We start from the raw sequence: 18,698 nt of genomic DNA, 5'->3' as shown, positions 1-18,698 counted from the left end.
TGGGCTGAAGGGAAGATTTCCTGATAGTCTAAGAACAAAAAATTGGTTTATATGAAGTACAGAAAAAAATAAAAATACTATGTCCAAAAGCTCCAGTGTTCATACCCAAGGAATTGTACTGCTGATGTTTGAATGAGTCCCATGAAATACAACAGCGATGCTTGTTAGTTGTACTTCCCTGTTTTAGATTGACTGGTTTGGTTAGTGGCCACCTAGAAGTTGACTATAAAGCTCAGCATTTGATGGCAGAGTGCTGTGCATGTTGAAACACTTCATAAGTAGATTCAAAGAAACAGAAGCTGATGTCCTTGCCCAAAACCATCTGCACCCTCATGCTTGATGGCAGCTGTCAGATAAAGGGGCAAGGCCCACATGTTGAGCTTAACCCCAGTTTGAATGGAGTAAGATGGAGGAAGCACTTGGCAGATGATCACAGGCTGGATTGCAAGACAGCAACCATACCTGAAAGGCTGTATATGCTGATGTGGTCAATTCCTTGGCAAAGAAAACCTGTTTATTTGCCTGTATCCAAAAGGGAAGGGTTGTGAAAGGAATTAGTAATACAATCCCTCAGCTGCAGGTATTTGAATTGATTATCTGTCAACTCAAAGGTTTCTCTAAGTTCAGCAAATGAACACAATCTGTCTTCTGAAATGCATCATGTAATTTGTTACAGCTTTTGTCTAACCGTGCATCCCAAATAAAAATTCATTTAGGTGAGGTTGATTTTTTTATTTGTTTGCTTATTTGAGTTACAAAATTTAATACAATCTGAAATGGAATAAATAACTTAAGTGATTTTTTTTTACAGCTGGTGTTAATTTAAATGACAAAATCTCTCAATATTCCGCACATTACTCATTTATTTCAGATGTATTTTTATGTGTTTCAGGCACACATTGTTAAAATATACTATTGATTTTATGTTTTCTTTTGTTCTGAGGTTCCAGTGTGCTCTCTGCTGGTGATGCCATTCCCCATTTTGAAAAATGATTGATTATTAATAAGTTTAAAAAAAACCCCACTTAAATCATTCTTAAGTTAAGGGTAGAAGTTGCTAAATTGCTTTCAAAAGTATTATTTATTTGCACATGGATTAGGATCTAAGACGAAAATATAAGACAAATAAGACAATGAATATTGGGGAAGAATGGTGAAGAAAATTCTGTATCAGTGGAGGACAAATACAGTGTGAGAGGCTGAGGAACATTAAGGGGAGATTTTACAATATGTTGGTTTTGGTAAATTTTAAGAAACTCCATTAGTGAACAGCTAGAGGAAGACTGGAAAGAGCCATGTGATATTGTAAGTGGTGGGAGTCAATAAAAGGCAATTAGTAGTAGTGTTCTAAAGGCAATATGGCAGAAGTGGAGAAGGACTATGGAAAAAGTCTAAAATCACACATAAACACACTTGTTGAGCTTGTGAAAAAATAAGTAACCAGAAATGGTCAGTGGGCCAATTTTTTTTCCTGGTTTCCAAAAGTATGATTTTCTGATTTTAGTCTAGTATATGGCGATACGCTGTTAATGTTCCTGTCTCAAAATTTAGGACTGTTGTTTCTGAAAAAACAGCATGCTGAAAAGTCCCCTTGATTAATAGGAAATACAATTAAAGTTCCCTCTTTCCAGGGGGAAAAAAATGAGGAAAAAAAAGAACTTTCTAAATCTGGAGAAATACTAAATGTTTTCAAAGTCTTTCTGTGTTAAAATGTAAGCCAAAACATTTTCAAATAGATGATGTATGCTCAGCTTTGTTAAGCTAGATGAGACTGGAAATAGTGGTCAGGTGTATGGAGTGAGCCAAGATGGTGATTTAGTAGGACAGGTTTTCCATAAAAGCATGTGATTGAGAACTACATTTCTCTATAAATCTGTGATATACATCAAATAGTAATCTGTAATATCCCTACTTCTGTATCAATCTATTGATACATAATCAGGTAATACATTTCTCATGCGAATATAGCTACATATTTTTTTGCTTAGATACTGCCCTGCAAATTCATGCATATGGGTAATAGTTCTTAGTAGCAGGCAACAGACCATGTAAACAGCCAACATAGCACATAATGAAGCTCGCAGAGAACAAATTTTATCACCCACTGTCAGTCAGCCATCCCCTCTTCTAGATGATTTCCTTAGATATAGTAGATAACTGAATAAAATATTTCTAAGTATGACAAAATAAATATTGATGTTTTAAAATATTTTATCTGAAACTCAATGGAAATGAGCTTTGTCTTTTTCTCAGGGCACAGCAACATGTGTAACGTGATGTTTCTCTGCTGCACACCTTATCACACCATCTACATGCAATCTTCTTCCCACTATCACTATTCATTTTTCATGTGCCAAATATTCATTAATCCTTTAACCTCTGTAGGTAGAAACCAGTTTTTCTCTGCAGAACACTTAGTGCTCCCTGTTCCAAGTGGTTAAGGAGGATGAATGTTGTTAATACTTGTGTTTTTTATTGATAAATCTGAATATAAGCTATGCATCTGTCCAGGGAATGTTTCCAGCTGTCTCCTAGCCTGCTTCCTATGGGATTGCATATTTTATCTTTTAAAACAAGTGTTACAGTGTTAACTTTTGACTTGGGTAAAATCTAATGTATTACATATGTAATTTACAGTGAGTAGCTGGAACTGGTTTTGTATCTAAAATACTAGTATAAGGAAAGACATTGCTTGGGTCATTAGACTGTATTTTAACTATATACTCACTTTTCTCCAAAGAAAATGATTACACTAGAGGCAACATTACAATAGCAAATCATGTATAATCCCCTTTATAGCTTGTGGAGACGTATATTTCTGTTTATAGCCATTTCAACATTTCTTATTTACTATTCTGTCTTTTTTTTTTTTTTAACTTTGTGGAAATAGAGGTAAGATGCAAGGACAAATAGTGAAGGGTTAAGTTATCCAAACTATTTATGCCAAGAGGCGGCAGAGGACCATTACAAGGAGAACACACAAAGTGATGTGTACATGTATTTCCAGCAGCCGGCATGAAATGCTCTCCAGGAACAAACATTGGTTCTGGTTCTTCTGGCTTCCTCAGCAAATATTGTGTTGAACAGCAAATATTAGTTTGTATTTACTGCAAGTAATAGCGTTTTAGCAGTAATTATTTACCTGTGCTCAGCTTGGCTTTCTGTGTAAATACACAAGCTGTATGAGCATTTACAAACACCCTTAGTGACAGGCCAACCTCCTAGATGAGAGATCCATCCCTCTTTTTGCTTTTTATTTACCAAATTGTTGTTATGACTAGGACCCTCAGGATCTGCTGAGCTGAGTTTGAACTTGAGGAGATTGAGGGATGGGACTCCACAAAGAACTTGCCCTTTTCTACCTACTTTGACCATGGCTTTTGCCAGGGTCCAGCACAGCACCCTGATTATTCACAAGGCTGTTAAGCTTCCTTAAATTGAATTGCCCAGAAACCATCTCAACAGGCAGAGGTGGCCAAAGCTCACCTGCAGTCTGACCACACCGTTTTTACTTCATGCAACATGAACCACAGGGGAGGAGGCAGAAAATAGCCACATCAACTTCACATTAACAAAAGGCTCTCCAAGGCAAGGGAATCCCTAGGTAACCTGTCAGGCCAGTTTAATAGCTTCAACACTGCTCAGGTATGGACCAGGATCTTTCCATCAAAATATTTCACTGTGTAAACACATACATATAAGAACGCTTTTGAAAAGAGATTTGCTTCTTAAGGTTTAATGCTGACTCTTATGATTTATGTTTTCTAAGGTTTGCTAAGTTCTTTTAAAACATCCATGTAATGAAGACTTTATTTTAAACAAACTTTAAGATTATGAAACTTGTTTGTCTGTATATTGTTATTAAAGCCGGTATCCGCAGCCCAAACGTGTGAAAAACCTTCCCCGTAAAGGAAGTTCTCAGTTTGCAGGGGCGCGACTCAAGCTTACAAGCGCTGACCAAAAAAAAAAAAAAAAAACAACAAAAAACCCAACCAAAACCCGCCTCGCATATTTCTCACGAGCTGCAGCCTGGCTGTGCGAAGGAAACAAAATAAAAAAAGGGAAAGGTTTGCGGCGCTCAGCGCCAGGTAACTGCGGGACACGGCTCGGTCAACCCCGCCCGGCAGCGCGGCCCCGGAGCGGCCCCACCGCGCCCTGTGCCATCCCCCCCCGGGACGCCCCCCAGTGTCGCCACCGCCTTGTCACCTCCGGGGCCCCTTCAACGCTGCTCCCGCCCCCCTGGGGCTCCCTTCAGCGCCCCATCGCCTTGTCCCCCCTCGAGCGTACCCTCAGTGCCCCGACTGCCCCGCGCCCCCTCGGGCTCCCCCGCCGCCCCGCACCCCACTGAGCCGCCTCCGCCCCCGCCCCGTTACCGCGCCCAGCCCTCGACGCCCCCCCGCCCCGGGCCTCCCCTCGGCGCCCCCGCTGCTGGCCCCGCCCGGCCCCTCCCCGCGGCGCCCCGCTGCCCTGCCCCTCCCCGGGGCCGCGGCCGGGGCCAGGGCCGGGGCCGGGCGGGGGGCGGCGCGGCCGGGCGTTCCCGTCCCCACCCCCCGGGGCGGGGCGGGCGGCGCACCGGGGCGGCCGCGGGGCGGGGGCGCGGCCCCTCCCTCCCCTCCCTCCGCCCGGCTGCCGGTGGGGGCGGGGACGCGCCGCATGCCAGCGACGCCACCGGCGCCCGCCGCGGCCGGAGCAGGGGCCGGGAGCTGGGGAGGGGGACACCGGTCCGGACCCTTTGTCTGAGAGGCCCGCGGGGCGGCGCGGCGGGCCCAGCGCCAGGCGCGGCCAGGCGGCGCCGGGAGCCTCCACGCCCGGCCCACCCTGCCCGGGCTCATCATGTGACGCGGGTAAGTCGGCGGCGAGCGAGCGCCGCGGCTCCCCCGGCTGCCCCCATTCATTTCCTGGGAACGGCCGCCGGTGCGGGCTGTGAGTGCTGGGGCACTGCCCGGGGAGAGCGGGGCGGGCGGACAGATACACAGAGCGGGGACCCTGTGTCAGGGAAGGGAACAGTTTCTTCTCCTGCTCTGCCGCTTCTGCTCAGGTCTGTGCCGATTCCCTTTCTTAGCCAGGATAAACGGCGAATGTGTGTGGGTTTTGGTGCTGCTGTCCCAGTCAGCCTTCTATTTAAAAAAACAGACAAACAAAAAATCGCTCCTATGCCGAAGTTAAATAATTCTAAAGAAAAGCGGGGGCAGGGCGCCCCCCCCGCTTCCCCCGGCGCCGCCGGGGCGAGCCGGGGGTTAACGGCGGTGCCCTCCCTCCCTCTATCCCCCCTCCCTTCCTCCCTCCCCCTCTCCATCCATCCCTTCCTCCCTCCATCCCTCCCGGTGCCCCGGCGGCAGCGACACCGGGGTAGGGTGCTAAGGGCCGGCCCGAACTTTTCCTCAACTTTCCCGCTGAGGCTTTAGGAGGGGGAAAAGGGAGAGGGGGAGGGGGGACGGTGAAAAAAGCGGGGAAAAAAAAAGCGATAAGCGAGGAGTGATGAGCAGCGATCTGGGAGCGCCCAGCCCTTTGTGCTGCCGTCCCGGGGGGTTCGGGGGATGGGGCGGGCGGCCCCCCTGCGCATTTGGGGGTGGGCAATTAATATATAAATAAATACCAAAAAAGTATAAAGCGTAACGCTCTTTGGAGGGAAGAATCGGAGTGTAACGCTCTACGGGGAAAAAATCGGACTCTAACGCGCGATGGGAGAAAAAATAAAAACCAAGAGTGTAATGCTGTATTACCTTCTACAAAAATAATTATCTTCTATGGAACAAATCGGGAGCTTGGGGAGCAAACCGCTGGTATTTATATTTAAAGCGTATGCCCAGAGCGGCTGCGGGAGATGCGTTATCCCATGGCATCGGCATCACCCCATGAAGCTCTCTGAAAGCTTTCCGCGGCTGGGATGAAATTTCCTCTAGGACGAGATCTGGACTCCTATCCGCCTGCCCCAGAATCCTGCACCACCGCTGGTGGTGGAATTTGGGGGAGGCGGATACGAGCAATCAGATGGGTTATTTTATATTCCCATCCCCGTGATTTGCAGGGGTGCGATGCTCTGGTCCAGACAGCGGTGGTTTTTTTTTTTTTTTTTTTTTGTTTTGTTTTTTTTTCCCCGGATCTTGGCGTGATGTTCACTCCCGCAAGCGGGTTTGCTTGGGAAATAAGGTGTTTTACGCGCTTAGGGAGCAGGTATGAGCAGTTTCGGTAGGAAGCACTGAAGAGAAGTTCACTTGATCGTGTCTGTATGGAGCTTGTAAGATCCTGCTAGCTCTTGGCAGTTCCCCACTCCCTAAGTCAATAAACCAGTTTATTTTTTTAATTATCCATCACGAAATAAATGGTATTTCCCCCACTCCCCCGTTTCCCCCTTGCTTTTCCCTTTTTGTCTCGCCACGGCAGGTACATTCTTCGTGGCAACTTTGTGTGGCTGCTTTATATAGCGCTGGCATATGGGCTCCATTTTCTGCTCTCTGGTTGGTCTACAACTCTGAAATGCACAGGAACAGCAAAGTGTTCTCAGTGTGGGATTAGTAACTGTGCTGAATAGGTCACAGATGGGGCGATAGGAGCATTTTATTAATGACGTAACGTTGCATAAACCGAGTCTACTTTTTTTTTAATATATTATTCGGGCTGGGGGAGGGGGAATATTTTGAATGTCTTTTTAATGGGACATAATGAACTTGAAACCGCTGTCTGCAAGCTGGCGTATCACCTCTCCGTCACAAACCGACGGCGCACAGCGAAGGAAACATTGCGGATTTTTTTTTTTATTTTTTTTTTAATGTCTTTTTGGTTTTTTTCCCTTCCCGTGCTGCCTGAGGCTTTGGCAGTCGCTGCTACACTGCTGCTGGCAGGTGCCCGGGCTGGAGGCTGGTGGGATGACATCACCCCCTCGGTGGCACCCATGCGCACCCCTCGCCAGCCCAGCACCTCCACCCGCTCGCCCCCGCTGCCTCCGGGACAACAGCGGTGGTATTTTCCTCCCCCCCCCTTTTTTTTTTCTTTTAGTTTTTTTTCCCCACCATTTCTTTTGCTGTGTCTGGTACCTGAAATCGGGGGGGGGGGGACGACACACACACACTGTCTGAAGAGCACCTTTTTTTAATCAGACCTTTTCATTAGAATACTGGCAGCTTTACAAGGTGGTTTAGGCTTTTTTTTGTTTTTTTCCTCCTCTTTCCCTCCCTCCCCCCAAGTTCACGGAGTAGTCAGTATAATTTAAAATGGGCTGTGAAAAAATCATATTTCCTTCTGTCCCCCAGCTGTGGGGTAAAAGAAGCTTTTTGAGGAGGAGATATGCCATAGGGCATTTAGAGTTTAGGATATGGGAGATACTGTTTGCTTTCTGCCTCTGATAGTGAAGCAATATCAGACATATAAATAGGGGGTATGGGAAATGAGGTATTTTTAATTCTGTTTCCCCCCCCCCAGCAATACTTGGTGATGGCATTTCCAGGCCTTTCTTTGCTCTCTTGTAGAAAAACCTTTGCTAGAAAGGCCCCTGAGAGCCCAACAAGACTGTGTGTAACAACTTTTAAAAATAAACTTTAAGATTCCAGGACAGGCTAATTGTGGAGTCCTCTGCCAGCTGTTTCTGTTGGGATGAGCCAGACCTGAATGTGCATGAGCAGAGTTTCACTTTAGATGAGAGGAGGCAGAAATGTGGTGGGGCTGAACCAGCTCTTCTTCCTCCAGGCGATGCTAGTATGGGGTTAGTGAAGGGCTTGGGCTGCAGAACTTTGTGGTACCGACTGTTTTCCTCTTCACGTAGACCAAGGTGGTGCATGATGGTACCCACCATAATTAAATAGAAATACAGACCATGTATTTGGGGGAAATGGGTGATGCCTTTCCCAGGTGCTTGGGGAGCTCTCTGCTGCACAGTGTGATTTCAGAAGGTGTGTGTTATTTGGTGCAGGTTTCAGTGCTAGAAGGGTATCCCATTCAGATTTTGGGCCTGATTTTTGTTCAGATAATGGAAAGGTGTGTGCCTTTTCTCATGGCTGGGTGCGTGATGTCCACTTACCAGTAGTGTTCACGAAGTTGTAGTGCTGTAGCCTCCTTGCTTCAGGCTGCTGGATCACCTATGTGAGCCTTGCCTGGCTGCTGGCACCACTTCTCAGAGTGGTCAACCTCCTTGCTCCTTCCTTCGATAAGTGTTTGCTTTGTGTAACAGGTTTCATGAGTACAAGGATGGTTTTGACCAAGTCTTCCTTTGAATCAAGTAAAATAGGTGACTGTGACTGAGGTGTTTGTATATTAATAAATCTGGGGTTTTGAAAATACTTTTGCTGAAGGGTCTTGCTTCTGACTTTTCAAGTACTGTATCTTGATTTATTCTGTTGGAGGATGACTGTGGTTTTGCCTTTCCTTGACATAACTAAACTACTAAAATGAGACAAAAAATTAATTTTTTGAAATAGAAATTTTGGTTTTAGAAAAGCTGAAATGGATGCAGCACCCAGACTTTGACCTTCTCAGCTCCTCTCTAGTGGTTGTTTACTACAGCTGCAGCTGTGCGTCTTTGAAAGAGGAGGAGCTGCAAACACAAGCATGCTCACTTTCCCCAGCTAAGAGGAAAATGTCTAATGAGCATGCTGTTTCAAAGTGAGATGTAGAGAAAAGTATTGAGTAGTCAGGGTGCAGCTTTTCCTTTCCTTTGTGCAAGGAGTGCTTTGCTGTGTCTGTAAGAGAAATTTTGAATCTTGACAGTGCAAAACATGAATACATGAAATGATTACGTTTCCTACACAGTAAAAAAGTTTTGTTTGTTTGGGTTTTTTTAATAAAATGCATACTTAAGCTAGAAAAGAGAAATGCTTTTGCACTGTAGTACTGGGGACACTTTCAACATTGTTCGTTGCTGGAAAAAACTCTGTGTAACCTTACCCTGTGTTCAACAACTGAACTTTAGACAGTCCTCTTCCTTCAACTGAATGATTTTTTTTTTTAAGTCAGTACTAAATGAAGAAAAAAAAAGGCAACAAGAGTTCTATTTGATGATTCAGTGTCAAAATGATTGTGTTAGTTTATAGCTAGACATAGAGGTATGTTGACAAACTTGACTATAGAGTGTTGACTAGACCCTTTGGTACTGTTGCAAAAGTGGGTAAAATTGGACCGATCTGAGCCTAGTTGTGCAGTCTCTTTTGGTTTTTTATGTATATATAAAAAAATATAACCCTGTGTTAACAGTGCTATGTTTGCATTTGGAATCTTTTTTACTGTGCAGAAGGTTTGCTTAGATTTGGTGCTCTGAAATACGTGAACTTTCTCACACTTCTGCAAAGTTTGGTGTAACTAGTAGGTCTGAAGTTTATTCCAAGACTGTGCTCTCATTTGCTCCCAAGGAATAACTTAATACAGAAAAGGTAAACTATTCTTTAATTAGTTTTATTTACCTTTTGGTGGCAGAGAACTCTTAAAATAATACTGAAAGACAGAAAGAAGAGGGAAAGTGAACATGGCTTTGCCAAATATATATCCATGCTGTATGTAATACTGAGCTTGTGTGGACTTCCTTGAGTTCAGTGTAAAGTCTCTTGGTATTAATCAGAAAGCATTATCTAGATTTTGGACTAAACCAAAATGAAAATACGTATATTTTTTGCATTTATGTTTGCTGCAGAATGACGTGTTTTGATTTGGAGAAGACAGATTATGGTGTGCATTGGTCTTATAGCTGTTTCTGTCATTTTCTGCATTTTTGGGGTGGGATGATGGCAAGAGCCATCTCAGTGTTTCTCAACTGAAATATATGGTAAAATTTGGGAGTGAATATATCAAATCACGTGAGATACGTTCACGGACTGTATGCTTCATACTGTCTGTTTCTTCTTCCACTCAGCATCTGTACACGTCAGCTCTTGTGTTAGAAGAGTCCCTTTAGCTGCAGGTACAAGGGTGGGACTTATCTGGATGTTGACATGCTTATATTTTTTATTACTTTTTTTTTAAAGTTCAGTAAAATCACAAGGATGCAAAAGCTGTGTATGTCAGGATCAAGGGAGATGCCATGGTTAAAGAGTATTAAAGGTACGTATTCAGTGATACTGCAGAGAGACCTCGACAGATCAGAGGACTGGGCAATCACCAACCATATGAAATTCAACAAGGGAAAGTGCCTGATTCTGCACCTGGGGTGGGGCAGCCCTGGATTTTCTTACAGACTGGGGAATGAGATTCTAGAGAGCAGTTTTGCAGAAAGGGAGACCTAGGGGTCCTGGCGATGGCAAGTTGAATCTGAGTCAGCAGTGCCCTGGCAGCCAGGAGGGCCAGTCGTGTCCTGGGGGGGCATCAGATGGCAAAGCATCGCCAGCCGGTCGAGGGAGGGGATTGTCCCACTCTGCTCTGCACTGGTGAGGCCTCACCTTGAATATTACGTGCAGTTTTGGGTGCCACAATGTAAGGAAGATATTAAGCTATTAGAGAGTGTCTAAAGGAGGGCAGTGAGGATGGTGAAGGGCCTTGAGGGGAAGCCATATGAGGAGTGGCTGAGATCACTTGGTCTGTTCAGCCTGGAGAAGAGGAGACTTAGGGGAGACCTCATTGCAGTCTACAACTTCCTTGTGAGGGGAAGAGGAGGAGCAGGCACTGATCTCTGTGGTGACCAGTGACCCGAGGGAATGGCCTGAATTTGTGTCAGGGGAGTTTTAGTTTGGATATTAGAAAAAGGTTCTTTACCCAGAGGGTGTATGGACAGTGGAACAGGCTCCCCAGGGAAGTGGTCGCAGCACCAAGGCTGACAGAGTTCAAGAAGCGTTTGGATAATACTCTCAGGCACATTGTGTCTCTTGGGGATGGTCCTCTGCAAGGTTAAGAGCTGGTACTCAATAATCCTTGTGGGTCCCTTCCAACTCAGGATATTCTGTGATACTGAATAAAGTCTGCTAAGACTGTTGAACGCTTATATTTCTTACCGTCTGAATGCAATCCTAATAATGTCTGTGCTTTTAAAAAAATTTCTGCTTTATTTGTTCATAGGATTTTTTTTGTTTGTTTGTTGTTTTTTTTTTTTTTTTCTTATTTTATTTGTATTTCTTGAAACAATGCCCTCGTGTGCAGTGATGTTTATCCTTTTGTGGATGGCTGGCAGTGCTGGTGTTGACAAGCTTTAGAGTTGCAGCACAGACCAGCACCACTTGAGTTAAGGAATGTCTGGTTAGCAGTAGCAAGCTTTTGTCCTCTCTGTGAACCAGCCTCCAGGACGGGAATGAGGCAGAGCTCTTTGCTAATGGCTGGCATGGTATTTGCTACATAGAGTAATGATGGGACTCAAAAATCGCTAGCTTTGTTCCTGGCCTGGCTGTGGGGCGAGTGTGTTCTCGTTGTTTAAACATAGAACAATCAAATGCATGACCTTGGACATCAGCACTTTGAAGGGGATAATTAATCAGATGATGTATCGTGTTGGGAGACCCGAGTTCTAGTCTTGTTTGTGTCATATGTCACCTGGGATGAGCACTTCAATACTCCCTCTGTAAGGTGGTAAGCAGTGACCTTTTTAATGTGAAGTGGTGTCCAGTGATCAGAGCAGCAAAGAGCACAAGGTTATGCATGCTAACGCTGATCCTCTCACTGACAGCCTAAATAATTTCTTTTTCTTTGCCTTGGCCAAGAAGGGCTTTTCTAGTTGTAGTGATGCATCTCTGTTCTGATGGTAGCATGGGAAGCATAGGGGTGCTGGCAGACCACGTGGGGGTGTGTGCAGAGAGCTCAGGCCAGCTGGAAATATGTTAAGGTTTGTTAGTGGAGTTGGATGCTACTAGTGAGCTCTGGAAGCCTTCCTGAGCATGGGTGAACCATAATTCTCGTACACTTTGGTCAAGTCTTGGCAGGCTGAGATTGACATGGGTAAAGGCAGCCATCTATCCCCAGCAGTTTCTGTCTGTGGATCCCTGAGGGAGAATCTAGAAAAAAAACCAAACAACAACCACTGAATTTTTTTCTTTTTCTGCACTACAAAAATTGTCAGAAGTGACTGATGTGCTCTCAGAAACTTTCGAATCAAACTTTGCAGAAGCAGTCACTAAGCATTTCGGTTGAAATGATTGAAATTTGTTAACTGGAATAATGCAGTATTAGAAGTTCAAAGAGTAACTGTGACTGTTATTTACCATGTATGTTATTTACACCCCCCCCCATGGTACCAGCATTTTTAGATGGTCTGCTAAAAATTGAAGAGACCTTTTATAGCAGATGTCATAGCACGACATCTGAGGTAGTCACTGAGATATTTAGGATTAATGGTATCAGTTGCCAGTTCTTTCTAGAAAAAATGAAAGATAGTGGCTGTGACTACCATGTAGATTCCCATTTGACAGGAATCTGAGCAGGACTTGACTTAAAATCAGAATAATATAGAAATATTTTTTTTTAATCTGTCTTTATTTTGAGTGTGTAATGCTGGCATGAAACAGTTTTGAGTTAGACTTCAAGTATGGGTTGGCAGTGCTCTAGAAGAGCATGTAAAGAGCTGTGATTGATGACACTTCAAAATCTTTTAAAGTGTTGGAGAGTAGTTGGAGCTCTTCCAGTTCCTTTTTCAGTGAATCTTTCAGTTGCAAGAAAATTGCAAATGGGAAATGATTTCTCTTAAGAAAAAAAAAAGTAGAGAAAAACATTCCTTTCCAGTTTCTATAAATTGGTAACAGTTACCAGGTGACTTAATTTTTTCACTTGTTCCGTCTAACCAAGGAAATCTTTTGTGTAGATGGTGCCCTACAAAACTTTAAAGGAAAAAATGAGCTAACTGGGTTATTTTTCCACTTTTGAAACTGAGAGCGTGCAAAGTTGGTTTAGTTAGGAGGCAGATTTGGAGGATGCTATTTCAGAAAACATTGCTGTTTTCACTTTTACTTTTGAGATCTATATTCAGCTAAATGAACACTTGGCTAAAATGTCTTCGACATTTATCTAAGAATGTATATTAATAATTATGGACCTTTCATTTTGAGAAGGTGATACATTTGGAATCTTTATTGGGATAAAGTTTACTATAGTCAGAATCAAACAACTAAATATGAACATAGCACAAATTGAAAAATACCATGAGATTTAGTACACTTTCTCTGCTTTGCATTCCAGCCAGTATCCAAGCTGTATTTTTTTTGTACTTGCTGGAGATGTGCTCTCCTTTAGGTTTCAGTTGTTGATGGATTTAGGAAGACAATATTTCTTTTGCATTGCAATACTGAAGAACTGTGGGGGATAGGCAGGGGTGGGAGGCTTGACTCTGCATAGCAATCACAAGACATTTGCCTAAGTCAGTTCTCATGGATAGCTTGAATAAAATATGTTCCTTTTCCAAAAAGCAGAGCTTAGCTCACCCTTGCCTCAGAAGTGTGTGCTAAAAATCATGATGCTAGAATCATTCTCATGGTCCAAACACCATCATAAAATCTCTCAGTTGGCTGACAGTAGAGAAAGTCTCAGATGTTTGGCTCACACGTGGATGCATGCACTGTACTTGTTAAAAAATAAGTGAGAGGACACCTGCAGTGCTGAAATCCTGGGAGAAACACGAGTGGCCCTGCAGGATTTGGTGTGGTGAGGAAGGAATAGCAGTTTCTGTTGGTTCTTCTTGTGGCTTTTGTTATTTGGTATTTAACTTAGCCCGTGGATTGCAGAAGCAGGTAGCCCTAGCAAGGCCACGGTAGGCAGGCTATGATTTCCTACAGCAAGGGCAGCACCAGGAGCTTAGTGGTTTAGTACCTAAGTCCTCTTGGGGGCATGGCCTGAAATATACCTGTATCTTCAGATCCCTCTCCAAGTAGTACTGAAGTTTCACCTATGTGTGGCTTTCATGGAGACATCTTTTTTCTTTCCTTAAACAGAAAGAAAAACCGAGGAATTGGAGTAAAAGAAGGAAGTTTCTTCTTGTGATGAATTCTGACTGCAGTTGATGTTGCATGTTCCCATCCATCAGTTCTCATCCCTGTGTGTTTAGCTATTGTGTTGTCTTCTGCCTCTTGCCAGCAGCGCTACCCTGCCCTTCTTTGGGCAAGGAGTGCTGTTCTCTTCCTCTTGCTGTAACTCTTCTGTTGATAACTTTGTCATTAAAAAGCTTCTTTAATTTTTATTTTCAGACACATTTTCTGGCTCCTGGATTGTTTTAAAGATGCCGTCTTCTTATGAAAAGTATAGCAACTTTACCTACTTCCCACCTCTGATTTTTCTTAACAACGTTTCTACTTGTACAATTGTGTTTTCAATCCATCTGACTGAAGAAGCCTTTATAGATTACATATATATCGTGGCTGGGCTTCGCGAATGAAGATTTGGGAAGGACTCTACCCACATTTGCTACAAGCACACTGGTGGCTAAAAAGACCAATACGAGACAGGCATGTCTGATTACAAAAGGCACAGCAGAAAGACTCCTTAGGTGGTAAATTCTGCAAGGCACAATTCTTTCTACGTTGCCTTTTCTCCTCAAGGGTGATCCTGTGTGCTTTCTCAAAGGCATCAGCAGCGTTATAGATGGTGTGTCTCCAGACCTCCCGGTTGGAGGTCAGAGTAGACCAGTTCTGTTGATCAATGTGGCCAAGGCTGAGATGTTGTTTCAGGGAGTCCTTGTACCTTCTCTTCGGGGCTCCTCTCATGCGGCAGCCGGTGGCAAGTTCACCATAAAGCAAAATTTTAGGGAGGCGGTGGTCCTTCATCCTTGAGATGTGCCCTGCCCAGTGCAGTTGTGTTCTCAGCAACATGGCCTCAATACTTGTGATTGCTGCTTGTTCTAGAACAGATGTATTGGTTACATAATCTGACCAGTGGATGTTAAGGATTGTACAGAGACAGCGTTGATGGAAGTGTTCTAGGAGTCACAGGTGGTGGCGGTAGATGACCCATGATTCGGACCCATATAAGAGAGTAGACAGCACTATGGCTTTGTAAACACTGATCTTTGTGCTTTTTTTCAGGTGTTTATTTCACCAGACTCTTTTATGGAGTTTTCCGAAGGCACTATATGCCTTTGCTAACCTGTTGTCTATCTCTCTGTCGATCTTACCGTCCGAAGAGATGATGCTACCTAGGTAGTTGAACTACTGGACAGATTTGAGCTCTGATTTGCCAATGGTGATATGGGAATGATGGAAGACTTCTTGAGGTGTGGGTTGATAGAAAACTTCTGTCTTTAAGCTGACTTCCAGCCCAGGAAGCTCATCAGCTTCAGCAAAGCAGGATGTTAAACACTGCAGAGCTACTTCTGTGTGGGCAACGAGGGCATTGTTGTCAGCATAAAGCAGCTCCCGGACAAGATGATTTAAGGTCTTAGTGTGGGCCTTCAGTCGCCTTAGGTTGAATAGGCTTCCATCGGTACGATATCGATACCATCTTCTTTGTCAGTCTGCCATGGCCCTTTTGAAGCATCATGCTGAAAATGACTGTGAATAGGGTTGGTGCAAGAATGCAACCTTGTTTCACACCACTGGTTATTAGAAAGGGCTCAGAAAGAGCATTGCCATATCTGACTTGGCCATGCTGATCCTCATGGAGTGAGATGATCATTTTAAGGAACTTGGAGGGACGTCCTAACCATTCCAAAATCTGCCACAGACCTTTTCTGCTCACAGTATCGAAAGCCTTGGTGAAATCAACCAAGGTTACATAGAGACCTTTGTTCTGTTCCCTACACTTCTCTTGCAGTTGTCTGAGAACAAATACCATGTCTGTGGTGCTCCTGTTGGCTCTGAAACCACACTGGCTTTCAGGTAGAAGTTCTTCTGCTATAGCGGGTATTAGTCTGTTTAAAAGTATTCTTGCAAGGATTTTGACAGCAGTGGAGAGCAGAGTAATACCTCAGTAATTTGAACAGTCTGATTTATCTCCTTTCTTCTTATACAAAGTGATGATGACTGCATCACGTAGGTGCGATGGTAGTTCGCCTAGTTCCCGACAGTGCACCACAAACTTGTGAAGTTTAGCATGGAGTGCAAGGCCCCCATGTTTCCAGACTTCAGGTGGAATTCCATCAACCCCAACTGCTTTGCCGATTTTCACCTGCTGTATGGCCTTAAGAGTTTCTCCCATAGTAGGGGCAATATCCAATTCATTCTTCACCGGTTGCTGTGTAATGCACTGAATTGCTGAGCACATATATATATTGCTACTTGCTTTGCATAAGGGGTATTTTCTCGGTTGTTCAGCACCTAACTGGCAAGCCCTCTGAGCAGGGCTACCTTTCTGACAGCATGACTTTCCGTGGTGGCTTCTGCTTGACGGAGAGCAGGGAAGGTGGGGTGAGAGTGCTCCTCTGCATTTGGTCGTGGGTGCTGTAGTGTCTTTCAAGAGATCCAGAGTGAGCCAGGGTCACTCCCATGTCCCATCTTACTCCTTGGATATTGCTGTGATATCAAAAATAGAAATGTAAGGGTAGTGTGAGAGGTCTTTCTGTATTGGTCATGTATTAGAAATATGAAAATAATCAGTGGAAATATTCTCGTGTTATACAGTGTTAAAACTAATTCAGCAAACTCAAAAATTCTAATCTATCTCAAAGAATCTGTACTAGTAATTTTTATATGAGAGAACAGAAATGAGACACATCCTATGGCAATCATTTGATATGATCTGAAACAGTAATTCCAGTCAGTGTTTGTCAGACATTATAGTGTTTTCAGTTTAAAAGTTGAATGACCAGACCACAGCTCTTTTGAAGCTTGAGGTTTGGCAACTGTGTCAAATACAGGAATTGTGTTGTAAAAGCATCTTTACAGCGCTGCAAGTGCCATAGAAGAAGCAAAGCCACAAAGCCACATTTAACCAATATGTAACTTGCAAAGATTTTTAAGGATTTCTACCTGGATGAGCAAGTCTGAATTTAGCCGCAGATGTTCAAAGTCTTAGTTGGTGGTGGACAGGTTGACATTTAAGCAGATAGCAGAAGGAATGTACAAGTCGAATGAAGTTACGCTCTCTGGAGGCAGGACTTAGTGAAGTGAGAAGAAATATGATATGTATTATAACATCTCAACATGGGATCAAATTGTAGTCTCATTGATTTGTAGATCAGAGAAGACCATTATGATCATCTAATTAAATTTAAATAATACCATCAGTAGAGTATCACCTTGTCCTGCACAAACCATGCATGGTCTTTTGGAACTGGAACATTTTGTGAGTAGATGGTTGTAACATAAAAAACTTTGTGCAGTGGGGAATCAACTGTCATCTTTGGTAAGCTGTTCAGTGGTTATAATTACTCTAATCTCTATGGTTTCTTTCTTCCCTGAATTTATCCATATATTTGGCTTCTAGCCACTTAACCTTGTTACACTTCTGTCTCTTAAATGAGTGGTCAACACGTCTCTTGTCAATTCCTTCTCTGTCTTCATTTTTAGAATATGCATAATTGAACAGTGTTTTAATTTGCAGCTGCTAAAGACGGTGAATTGATTTAAATAGTTTTGACTTTAAAGTAGTGGGCAGGAAAACTTGATTTAAACAGTTTAAATCTTGCTTGGTTTCTGCAGTTCTGACTTTCCGTTCCCAGTGCTGTCTGTTGGGCAAGTGATGTTTAGTGTGCTGATACACAATAGGCGAAGTAGTCTTTTTGCAGATATACTCAAATTTTTTGTCTGAGAGCTCACATTGTATACATACCTATATATTTAAAAAATTTGTGGAGTTAATATTTGTTTACCGTGTTTGAATTTTGGGATGTTAATTATTACAGTATGACTGTGTTTCTGATTTACTAGGTGGTTCATCTTTATAATTAACTTTGTCAACTAAGTTAGAAATTGGAACTCATATAAACCATGGAAAACATCATTAAAATAATTTTTGATAATAATTTGATTCCTTTCTGATGTGCCAGGTTACTTTAAAAATCTTATTAAAATGTATTAGTGTTTAAAACTAACTCTTATATTGAATAAAGGAAAAATAAACTTAGCTATTAAGAGAAACACAATTTCTGTTAAAAATACCCTTGAGAGTATTTAGTATTTAGAACTAGTAGGTATCACCCTTCAACATATTGTTTATAGTAAAAGACTGGAAAATAAAAACACATTTACCTAGTTTCTTTTGCTCATGGTAGATTTTTCATGTTCTGAACGAGCTAGTAGTTGATCTGTGGTGGTTGAATAAGCTGTGAGAAAGAAGATACTCTGTTCTGTACCTGCTTATTGATTAGCTTGAGTTTCAGTTTTGTTTGGTCTGTGGTTTTTTTTGGGTTAGTTTCTTTGAAACTTCAGCAGCAAATTCATACTGCTTCAGCATTGATGAAAGAAGGAATGTAAATTGGTTTCATAATTTCAAATGTTATTTTGTTGAATAATTTAAATAAGAGTCAGAATTTTTCAATAATGTTACAGAAAAAAGCCATTTCTTCACCAGACAGGTTTTAGAACAGCATTGGTTAGGTTAATCTAGCTTCTAGGAGTATTAAACATTTGACAAAAAATAGGAGTAGGCAACTATTCTTGTTTTGTGAAAATGCCAGTGAAGATAACTTTTTCAAATATTTCACTTATTCTCAGCTGGTGACACTAACAGCCCAGTTCTCAGGTGCCTTTTTGGACGTGTCTATTCAATGTATTATCTAAAGTATGAAATAGGATGGATACTCCATTGGCTAAAGGTACCAGCTGAGCAGGAGCACCCAGGCTCAGTGTTTGGTAGACTTACCTTGTGCTGCACTTCTCAGACCTTCTAGTCTCTTACTCTTTTTTTTTTTTTTTTTCCCCCCTCAGGATCACTTC

The 18,698-nt window shown here is 43.0% G+C and overlaps 1 protein-coding gene across 5 annotated transcripts in view; it reads left to right on the top strand.

Moving 5' to 3' along the window:
- The first annotated feature begins 4,787 nt into the window (after positions 1–4,787).
- KLF12 (Kruppel like factor 12) overlaps positions 4,788–18,698 on the top strand; it is a 245,102-nt gene continuing 231,191 nt past the window's right edge. For 3 of the 5 annotated variants that reach the window (XM_017829993.1, XM_017829998.1, XM_017829999.1), the window contains exon 1: positions 4,788–4,844. The gene's annotated coding sequence lies outside the window, so the exon portion shown is untranslated. The other 2 variants (XM_017829995.1, XM_017829994.1) reach the window with 2 other exon arrangements.

Source organism: Lepidothrix coronata, unplaced genomic scaffold, assembly GCF_001604755.1.
Source record: "Lepidothrix coronata isolate B3197 unplaced genomic scaffold, Lepidothrix_coronata-1.0 Scaffold172, whole genome shotgun sequence".
NCBI classification, from domain to species: Eukaryota; Metazoa; Chordata; class Aves; order Passeriformes; family Pipridae; genus Lepidothrix; species Lepidothrix coronata.
The sequence above is the reverse complement of the archived record's forward strand: the minus strand, read 5'-3'. Positions and strand labels throughout refer to the sequence as shown.